The following is an 11,233-nucleotide window of genomic DNA, read 5'->3' as shown; positions in this document are numbered from 1 at the left end:
ATTCATTCATGCTATTTGTCCTTTTAGTGAAATTTGTGTGAGAATTAGAATTTATTTATTATAGATATTTAACAAATGAATACTTATTGTTAAAATAGAAATCAATGTTCATTTGTTAGTACTAACCATTACAATTTCTCTCTTTTTTTTGTTTTTTTGTTTTTTATTTTTTTTCATGAATGTGGCTTTATTTTAGTAAAACATATCATTTACATTAATAAAAAGAAATATAATTGAATATAATTAGGATGATGATATATCTTAAAGAATTAAGCATTATTGTCTTCTTTTGTTTAAGGGAAAATTTGTGTTAGAATATTTTTCTCCATTTTTAATATAGTAGTCTACTTTTGTTTGAGTAGTTTGAACTTACCGAATTAATATGATACTAATAGAGTTGCGAAATGGATAGAGACCGCTCTTGGATGTATTTGAGACTCCATGATGGGTTCATTACGCCTAACTATTTCAATGGAGTTGAGGATTTTATTTCTTTCGCATTTTCTCAACATGATTTCGTCCGTGGGAATAAAATTAGATGTCCTTGTGTTGGTTGTCAAAATAATAAATGGCAAAATTCTGACAATGTCCTCAAGCACCTTTTTCTTAAACGTGTTATAAATGTTAATATTTACTTTTAAACGTGTTATAGGAAAAGTATAATGCTTCATTGATCCACAAATATGGTGATGATATCTCTTCCCATCCAAGTTTTGATAGTCAGTCATGGTATGATGCAATTGGGGGATTGAAAGCTACACGCAAAAGTGTATATGGTTTTGGGAGTAGGGTAGACTCAAGACAGTTGTTTAGTGCGGCATCTACATGTCCTTCCACATCTGATTCAGCGTGTGGACCTTCAATCTATCAACCTTTTGCAACAAATGAATCTATGCTGCAAACCCAGCAACTTGCGGAGAAAGTTAAGAATTTAGAAAGTACAGTTCTTGATATTAAACAAGGTCAAGCAGGGTTACAAAGTAAATTGGACAAAATCTTGGAGTTGGTGGAACGCGGTCATCCAACATTATTCTCTCAAGCAAGTCAATCGGGAATTAATTCAAGGGATGCCACTACTGGAGATGGTGGAGAAGATGCATAAGTAGATTGAGATGGCCTTTAGAATGGTGTTGTTAACATTTGTTTTGTTGGAGTACTTTTAAAACTATTTTAATATTTTTGGTGATTGCTTGCAACTTTATAACTTCATATACTTTACATGTGTTGTTGGATTGTAGTATGAATTTATGTTTTTTTTGTTATTGTGATGAACAAGTGATTGTATCATAGTTACCTGAAACGCGGTACTCTTCGAGTCACGAGAGAGGTACACATACGAGAAATGATATTTGTATTGTATCCGATACGGTGGGGGGTAGGCTTAGTTGATACGATTAGTTCGAGTCAAGATACGATTCAAAATTTCATCCGAGTCGGTTATATAAAATTCATACAACATTATAAAACTTTAATGCTAATTCAAAAGAAAAAGATGTTCTTAGATACCAAATAGATCCAAAAATGTAAATGTTTGGCTACATAACATATAAACAAGCGGAAACATTAAAGTTATTAAGTAACTAAATAGATTATCATTCATCAACAACATTAGTCTTGGCAAATTCAAAACCATCTTCCTCCAATGAGCTCCATGTCATGTCAACAAGTTTCATGGTAGAATCTTCCAAATTTGTATTGTCTGGATTGATATCCCACTTCCTATAAGGCCCATGTTTGTAGCTTTCACTAAAACGTGCTTGTAGTGAATATTAGAGTGGATAAAGACAAGCTTATCAGCCTTTGTACAATTCAGCCTGTTTCTCTTGACATTGTGAATATAAAAGTAAGTACTCCAATTTCTTTCAGCTGAAGAGCTAATGATTGGTTGGGATAAAATCTTCTTTGCCACCTCTGCTAGCTCTGGAGTTTCTGACCCATATGTTAACCACCAATCAATTTAATCCATTGAAAATGCATCAGTTTGAGCTGCTGCCTTCTCATGTGAAAAATTGCAAACTGTTCACGCAAAAGCTTCATTTCTTCATCATTTTCCGCAATTTTTTCAAAGCCTATTAGAACACCCATGATAACCTCCCTGTCCAAGTTTGGAGCCTTCCTTGTAGTCCCTCCAGGAGCTGGTATAGCAAGATAATGAGGGTCATAAAATCGTGGAGTTAGTGCAAACCCAAGGCAATGCATGGGAATGTTCATTTTCTCCCACCTAGTTATTATAATTTCCTCCATTGTAGGATAATGTGCACTATACTTGTTGCAGCTCATTATATCTCTTCGCTCTCCCAACATGTTGTCCATCCTTTTATAAATCTCCCCCATTTTGGCACCTTCTCCATCAGCAAATTTGACTAACAAATAAATGGGCTTGGTAATCTTGATTACATTTTCAACTTCATCCCAAAACTCTTCACTAGCTATTGTCTCAGTTACTAAAGCCCCCACCTTTCTATTATTCTCATCCCCCTGTTTTACCCATTCTTTCCATGTCTTAAGAATAGTGATCATGGCAAGAGCTTCTCTACAATCAAGTAATCGTTTCAACAGAATATTATGAGAAGCAAATCTGGTTTTAGCCACTTTTAACAACTCCAGATTTGAATGAGCTCTAAACATTGTTAAAGCATGTGTGTGGTTAAGTATATACTTCACAATATTTTTTCCCCCTTTTATATGTGCTACTTAACCACTCAAAACTTCTACCAAAATCTTTGAATATCAAATTTAGAGTATGCACAATGCAAGGAGCCCAAAAAATATGCTTGTGTACCTTTTCTATTTCCTTCCCAGCAAGCTTGCAATTTGCAGCATTGTCAGTTACAATTTGTAGAACATTTTATGCACCAATTTCTTCAGCAGCCTTTAGCAAAAATTCTGCAATGGCAGCCCCTATTTTTTCAATTCCTGAGAAGTCTTCAGCATACATAAACATCGCTCCATGACTGTTTGCTGCAATGACATTGATTAACGGCATGTTCTTAAAATTTGTCCACCCATCTGTGACAATTGAAACCCCTTGAGTGTACCAAGTGTCTTTGATTGGTATTGAGTCCTTTTCAACACTTCTTTTGCATTCATCAAGTAAAGTAGTTCTTGCTTTTTCAAATGAAGGAGCTTTATAACCTTTTGGACCCTTATTGATTGCCGCCACCATCTCATTAAACTGAGGATTTCTCAAAATTTTGAATGGGATTCCATTAGCTGTTAGCCCTCTGATCACTTTTAAGTCAACATCATTTCTCTCCAAAGTACCAAAAGCATCTCCAATAGGTTTCATTATAGGTACTTGGCTGAATCTTTTGGTGATGGTGGAACTTTTTAAAGAAGATGACACCCCTGCTTTCTCTACTTCTTGGACTCTTTTTCGTAATTTTTCCATCTCTTTTCTATCTTTAGCATAATTGGACAGCGTTGGATTTCACATCTTTTCCCAGGCTCTGGACCTAAGAAGTGAGCATGAATTCTAGTGTATGAACTAGTGAAGACTTGTTTGCAAACAAGTCCAACGTTTTGAACCTCCTGAACTTTTTCCTTGTGCTACAGATGCGTTTGTGATAGAGACCTCATTGAGTAGTGGCTTTTGTTTTGAATCTGTTGTTGAAGATGTTTGAGTCTTTTCCCGTTGTGATATCGTTGAAGTAACATCAACTTCTTCAATCTCATCACATGAATCTTCTTGCACATTAGTCGCCTGATAGTGTTATGGATCTTGTGATTCTTGCAAAAACCCATGTTTCCTTTTGCCAAACACCATGTTTAATAACTTGAAAAACCTTATTACAAAAGGAAAAAAATTGAGACTTAGATGACTAGAAAAATGGAAAACAGTTATTGAGAATTGAGACTAAGAGAAAACCTACGATGAACCAGCCGAAATGTTGGTTGGAGACTTGGAGATAAACTTTGGGATGTTGGTTTGATTTTGGAGACATTACTTAAAAGAGTTTCTTTTATCTTTTAGAATACTTATTAATTCAGCTTAGGTTATAGCAACCATTTGTCTAATTAATGTAATTTTGGTTAAGGTAAAGTAATTTAATGATTTGTTTAATTTCCAATGTGATATTAACTTTAGTAGTTGGTTAGATACTCTTTCATCGATAATGCATCGGGTTTAAAAAATATACACTATTTAAAAATAGATAGCGATTCTATCTATAACAACTTTTAAAAACTAATAAATTGTAATGTTATCTATAACTATTTAAAAAAAAAATCTGTTAGATAGATTTTTATTAAACTTAAATAATTTTGATACACCTTTATCATCGACTCAGATCGCGTACCCAACCGATTCAGAACAAAAACGAACTCCGATTGGGTATGAGCGATCTAGATCAAAGATGAGTGGGGGGATTAACAAATCTGGTAACTATGGATTGTATTATGGTTTGTAGGATTGTTAAATGGATATGATATTATGTTTATATTATGCATAATACAGGTTTAATGTGCAAAATATGTATGTATAATGAATTAATAATAGTATTCCCGACGGAAAAGTATGTCATTTACCGACGGAATCGCAATTATTACCGATGGAGCAATTAATTTTTTGTGAATATAAAATACATTTACCGACGGAATTCCTAAATTTTAATATTTATTACCAACGAAAAAAATACCATACCGACACAAGTTATAGTAATGATATTATGCTTCATCGACTAATAACAATATTTGCTACGATGGAACTATAATTTTTACTGACAAATAGTATTAAATTAATATTTTTTACCAACGAAAAAAAAAACATTCTACTGGTGGAAAGCTTTCTTCACCGACATATTCTTCATTATAAAATTATTTTTAGCGATGAAAACAATATCTTTTTACTGATAGAAATTTGCCTTTTACTGACGGAATTATCATAACTTAATATTTTTCACCAACGGAAAAAATATTTTTACCGACAAATACATTCCATTAACAACGAACAACACCGACAAAATTAATTATATTTTTATATTTAAATAATTATTACCAACGGAAATGTAATCATTACCAACACATAGTCCCGTCGGTAATTATTTATTTTTACCAACAGAATTTATTATTACCGACGGAAAAGCATTACCGACATGAGATTCAGTGACGGATTATTTCCGACCAATTTTTCATCTGTCATGATATATACCTACGGAATGCCTACTATTATCGACAAAAATTTCTGTCGGTAGTGGACTGTTTTCTTGTAGTGGGGATTCTCCAGTCAAACTCGGTCAAAGGCATTAAGGTTCTCCGGTCAAGGTTGGTCAATGAAGGTAGCAATTCTTACAGATTATTTGTGCATTTACCTCTTAAAGGGCAATGAAAGCTATAGGTTATCAATTTAATTTCTAGAGTTAGACATAGAAGATAAGCAAATTTGGAAGCATGCATCACATGAGGAATCTACTATACAATCTGCTTATTTGGCTTTTTTGATGCATGAATGTTACGCCCGACCCGCGGGCCCCAGAATGTGATAACCATCGCGACGATCTGAGAAGGGAATACCCCACACTGTACTCTTGAGTCGCCGCAAGACTAACAAAATCTCTAGAATCACCGACACTGAACAACATGTACAAAACAAAGAAATTCAAAGATATGTAATGGAAGCATCAATAACAATATATGATATAAGGGTTCAAGGAATATCCAAACAAACAACCATGCAAACAGAGTTCGACTACACTAGTGGATCCATGACCTTATACAACATGTTCATGCTAAAAAAAAAAACATACATGATACAAGAAATGAGTGTAGAAAGAAAACTAGCGAATGCCCAACACACCGTTTCGCCGTCATGCTACTGGTTGGTAAAGCCTAGGAAGAAGAAAGAAGGGTGAGTAACCTAAGTCACTCAGTGAGTATGTTAGCACACTTCTAAAAAAATATACAAAATAATCAATATAAACAACAAAATTAGGCTTTTACCAAAATTCAAAAAGATTAGAACATATAATAGTATACACAGGTGTAAGGAAACCACAAATAGCATAAAAGAAATCTTTTTCTAAAAAAAGGGGTTCACCATTCAAAACACCTGAACAATAATAACACACGAGTTTTAAATCATAAAACATGTTGCTCGTCATCAAATTAATTTACTTTTCAAATAATTCACAAGAGATCACATCTCAAAGTTATTTTGCATAAAAATATAAACTCTTTAAAATACAAAGTTTGCATCGCAAGCAAATAAGTTCAAAGCCATCAAGGCTTTCAGGCCCTTGACGTTGACCCATTGGGCCACCGTGTGGTGACCTCGGCTTTACAATGAATATCCAATCAGTACTCTATACTCCCACCTGAATTGGACTAATAAACTCCGGTCTTCACACCACCTCAACAGGCTAGTGGTGAAGACAACCTATTGCAGTAGGGCAGGGCTTCGCCTAGTCAGCATCAAAATATGTGGAAGCTTAATAATACAATATATGTATAACAACTAAAATTTAAGATCCATGACACCATCCCTATTTCTGGGATGAAAACTGCTTCCATAAGTCTCAATGGCAAAAGCATAATAAAAGCTTCATAAATTAATTCAACTCATAATTTAAATATAATCCTAAATACTTTCATTCAAACATCAATATTTTCCAATATGATTCAACAATAATTAAAGAAATTCATTTCCAAGCCGATCAAAGCATCGATTCAATGTGTTAAAAAAATGGAAAACTTCAACTCAAGCAATATAACTATATAAGTAACATCCTAATAGAATTATCGGTCTCAAAGCCCACTCACAACTTAGGGGATTTAATTCCTTGACACGTTAATCCTCCATTGGCTGGCTCTTTGCCTCGAGCTAAGCTCTCACCGCTTAGCCAAAAGCACAAACACACAAACAACAAACGAGAATTAAACAAAGTAAACCAAACAAATGAAACCCTAGGTTTCACTAACGCGCAACCCTAAATCGACCCTAGGATGGGCTCAAAACTAGCTTCTAAGATTCTCAATGAATTTCTAAAGGTTTGCGCTTCACTCCAAACTAAAGAATTCAAAGAAACACCCAAGTTCTACCAGTGCTACAATAACTATAAAGTACCTTAACTACAGTATCTAAGAACCCTAGCAAGTAAAGGATCATAGATACAACAATTCAAGGAATTAGTATGACAAAGAAATTCAATCAACTTAGGTTCTCAAAGCAATGATCAACAAGAAGAACAAAGGTTAAGCCATCAAACAAACCCTTAGGTCATCTATTCTCCATCAACAAGGAACAACAAGAAGAATGAAAATTACCTCAAGAATGCAAGGAGAAGAGAAAGAGAAGATGTGGTTTATCCACATTAATAAAAAACAATAAAAATAAAAAAAGAGAAAGAGAAGAGAGAGAGATGAAGATGAAGATGAAGATGTGGTAAGGGGGTTTTAAAAGGGGTATGGTAGGTATGAAAAACTTGAAAGAGTTTTTTTTTTAAAATAGGATTTGAAAATAAATTATAATAAAAAAAATTCAAGGGTTAAATATGTAAAAATTTTATATTAAAAAACTATAAAAAAATTACAGAAATATAATTTAAAATATTTTATGGGTTAAAATGAAAAATGTAAAAAAAAAAGTTTAAAAACAATGAAAATGGTTGAACACAGAAAATGGTAACCATCCTACCATTTTTTAAAGAATGCATGCAAAACGGTGAATCTTTCACTTGGTTATTTTTTTTATATATATAAATTACGTATTGACGTAATTAAATAAAATATATGTTATATTTAAAAAAAAATCCCCTAGTTGATGTTTTGTATTATCTTTGTTAACAATATATATATATACCAAATTTACTTTGAAATTAATTTCATGTTTGAAAACCAAGTTTGAATGTTAACCCAAAGCTCAAAACTTTTGAGTCAAGTTTTAAGTTTTAAATGTGCACCAAACTAAATAATTTTTAATATTTATTATTTTTTTAACTAAGACCAACCGTTTATTCTATGGTCATCTAGTGGTGGGACATTCAAACCTCTCTTATCAACAACAAAATCAAACAAACAGTAATTTGAATATTATTTATTGTTCAAAGGATGCTATTTATGTATTTATTTATTTCTCCTTTTGTTATCAACGTCAAATATCCTAATTTTAAGATATTTTCATTTTATTTTGTTATATTTATTAAAAAATAATGAATTTTTAATTTTTAATTTACAATGAAGTAATAAAGATGTATATATGCTTTAAAATTTTTTTGCAAGGCCAAAAGACCTTCGTCTGGTGACCCCAATCCCCACAGCCTAAAATATCACATATGGGAAACTAAAAACACAGGACCAAAATGCATCAAGGTAGCCATAGATTCATAGAATACCTTATGCACAGTCGAGACATAAACTTTCATAACATAAGATGAGGGCACGTGGCCTCTCAATGCCCGCACATACCTTTTGAATAAGGTAGCTCAATGCCCGTGTAGTTTGTCCCCTTGCTAAAAAAAATGCAAGATATGTTTAATTAAATAGAAGAGTTATATGCTTATGTTACTTGGGACTATAACATAGTGTTTGGATCCAAAAATAAAAGGGAAAGTAAAGTGAGGGAAAAAGAGGGAAAGTAAGGGAAAGGAAATGAAGGTTGAACTATTTTTTGGATAGTAAAATTGTATGGAGGGGGAAAAAATAAGGTATTACTGATAAATTTCATTTGGTTAATGAGGGAAGGGAAATGGAAGGATATATAATAATATGATTTACTAATTATACTCTTATTATTAAATAAAAAATTATTTATTTCTATTTCAAACACATACGTAAAACACAAAAGAGCAAATAAATGCAAGATATATGGAATTAATAAGGATCGAATCAAGAGTTGAAAAAAGTGATTGGTGCTGTGTGAACCCTTACAATAAAATTAGATTGAAAAAAAATGAAAGAACAAACTTATGATGTTATGTTATGTAATTAATTAATAAAATTGAAGGCATTAAGGTCTATTTAAAAAAATTATAAAATTTTAGAAGGTTCTCCCTCTCTCGGCACACTAAATGACAGCAGAAAAAGTGAGGTTTCGGAGGGTTAGAGTTAATTATCTCTTTCCCTTGGTTTAATTAAAAAAATTTATCTAAACGAGAGAAAGGCTCAATATGACTCTCCGAAATCATCTTTTTTTTTTAACTTTCCCTTGTCGGCCCTCAATCCAAACATAACATAATTATTTTTTACAAAGACACTTCAATCATTTTAATATAAATAAAAGTATTAAACATATATAAAATAAAATAAAAAATTTTAGTATATTCTATTAACCTGACATATCGATTGACCAAACGAATAAACTGTTTAATTCAAGGCCCGGAGCTTTGAATGGGTCATTGTTTGGGCTAGATTAATGATTATGTTTGTAGACCTTGAACTATGCTTTTTTGAAGCCTTTTATTTTTTGAGCTCCAATATAATCATTTTTTATTTAAAATTTGAAGTTCTATTACATTGTATTTTCTGTTATGAGAAAAATTCAAAGGCCTTTTGTCTATTGGGTCGCAGCCTCAAGTGAGCGGCTGTTTAGCCGTATTTCTCTTCCATCGGACCTAGTGTGGGTATAAAGTGTATGCACTATCTGGTGTAACTTGAGGTATATAAGTTCTTGAAATCTAGTGAACAAGGCCCATAACTCAATTTATACGCAACTCAAAATTTATCCAAATATCCTAATTATGTAATACCCACGTCCACTACCTGGACTAGTGTAATTCATATTATATTATATATATTAAATTGTCAATAATTTTTGCGTATTTGCTTAGGTTAAGCATTGCATCATCATCTAACCCAAATAAAGCAACAAAACTTGGTCATGTGGTCATAATTTATTTTATTGCACAAGCATCGAAATCACATTCTACGAATCACTCATTTTCACTCTTTTACCCCAACAGCAGTCATATAGCATACAATGGTTTTTTTTTTCATGTTAATGTATTATATATCGAAAGTCTATATTTCCATCTCAAGCGATTCATATGCATATCCATATCATCATATGAACTGTATAATGTATATATATAACTATATATTAAATTATCACTCATTAATAGCAGTGCCTTCCAACTTTCTCCATAGGACATTTGGCAAATTTTTATTCGTTTGGACTTTTTATTATAACACTAAATTTGATTAGACGATTTGGTTAACTTAATCTTAATTAAATAATAACAAAAAACATATATCATGTTATTGGAGAGAAACACAAAATATTCAAAAGATTTTTATTGGTTTTTATTTTTTATTTTTTTTTAGTTGAGTGGGTCCCACGCCAACCCACCTTCACCTCTTAATACATAAATGATATTAATATAATTTATATATATATATATATATATATACATGATTTTTTCGTATTTTAATTGTAAAAGAATAAAATAAATAGATATATTGTGTTTTTATGTTAATTTTATTATTGTTTTTCATATATCTATATATGATTTTTTATTTTTATTATTTGTATATTATAGTATTTGTTATTATTTGGTTAAATTTATCTGATAATATTAGTGTTTGGTTGGGTTTTCATTTTTTTTAAGTGATTTTATTTTTTTTACAATTTATTTTTTATAATTCGCATCATTAGATGAAGCCCATAGCATAAGCACCGATATCTATACTGGTATGGTATACATAATATTAATTTTTAATGATTTATTTTTTTAAAATTGGTTTGATTTTGATTGGCATTAAAAAATGGGTTCCACACCAATTCTTTCTTTCCCAATACAAATCATAGTTTTTTTCCTTAATTGTTTATTTTTATTTGGTTTTATTATTTCTATATATATATATATATATATATATATGGTGTTTGTTTGTTTTTGTTTTTTTAATTTATATACCACCTAACTGTCTTTTATGGTGTATATATATAAACACACATACTACCTAAATGCCTTTTATGGTGTCATTGGCTTGATTTTGATTGACCTATATTTTATTTATTTATTTTGAGTTAAGTGGATCACATACCACTCATTTTCCTTTTCCTCTCGATACAGTACAATATATTATATGCTTACTAATGATAGTATTATTATTTGCTTTTATGTTTTTCTTAATTTTGATTTAATTAATTTATTTATTTCAAACATATATGTCTAAACATAAACATGATTTTGTATATTTTAATTTTCTTTTATAAGATATATTGTATTTTTATTTTAAATTTGCTTTCATTGTTTTTCATCTATATATATGATTATTATTATTATTATTTGTATTTCTTATT

The sequence above is a fragment of the Dioscorea cayenensis genome, chromosome 6 (genome assembly GCF_009730915.1).
Source record: "Dioscorea cayenensis subsp. rotundata cultivar TDr96_F1 chromosome 6, TDr96_F1_v2_PseudoChromosome.rev07_lg8_w22 25.fasta, whole genome shotgun sequence".
NCBI lineage: Eukaryota > Viridiplantae > Streptophyta > Magnoliopsida > Dioscoreales > Dioscoreaceae > Dioscorea > Dioscorea cayenensis.
This window is presented reverse-complemented; position numbering follows the sequence as displayed.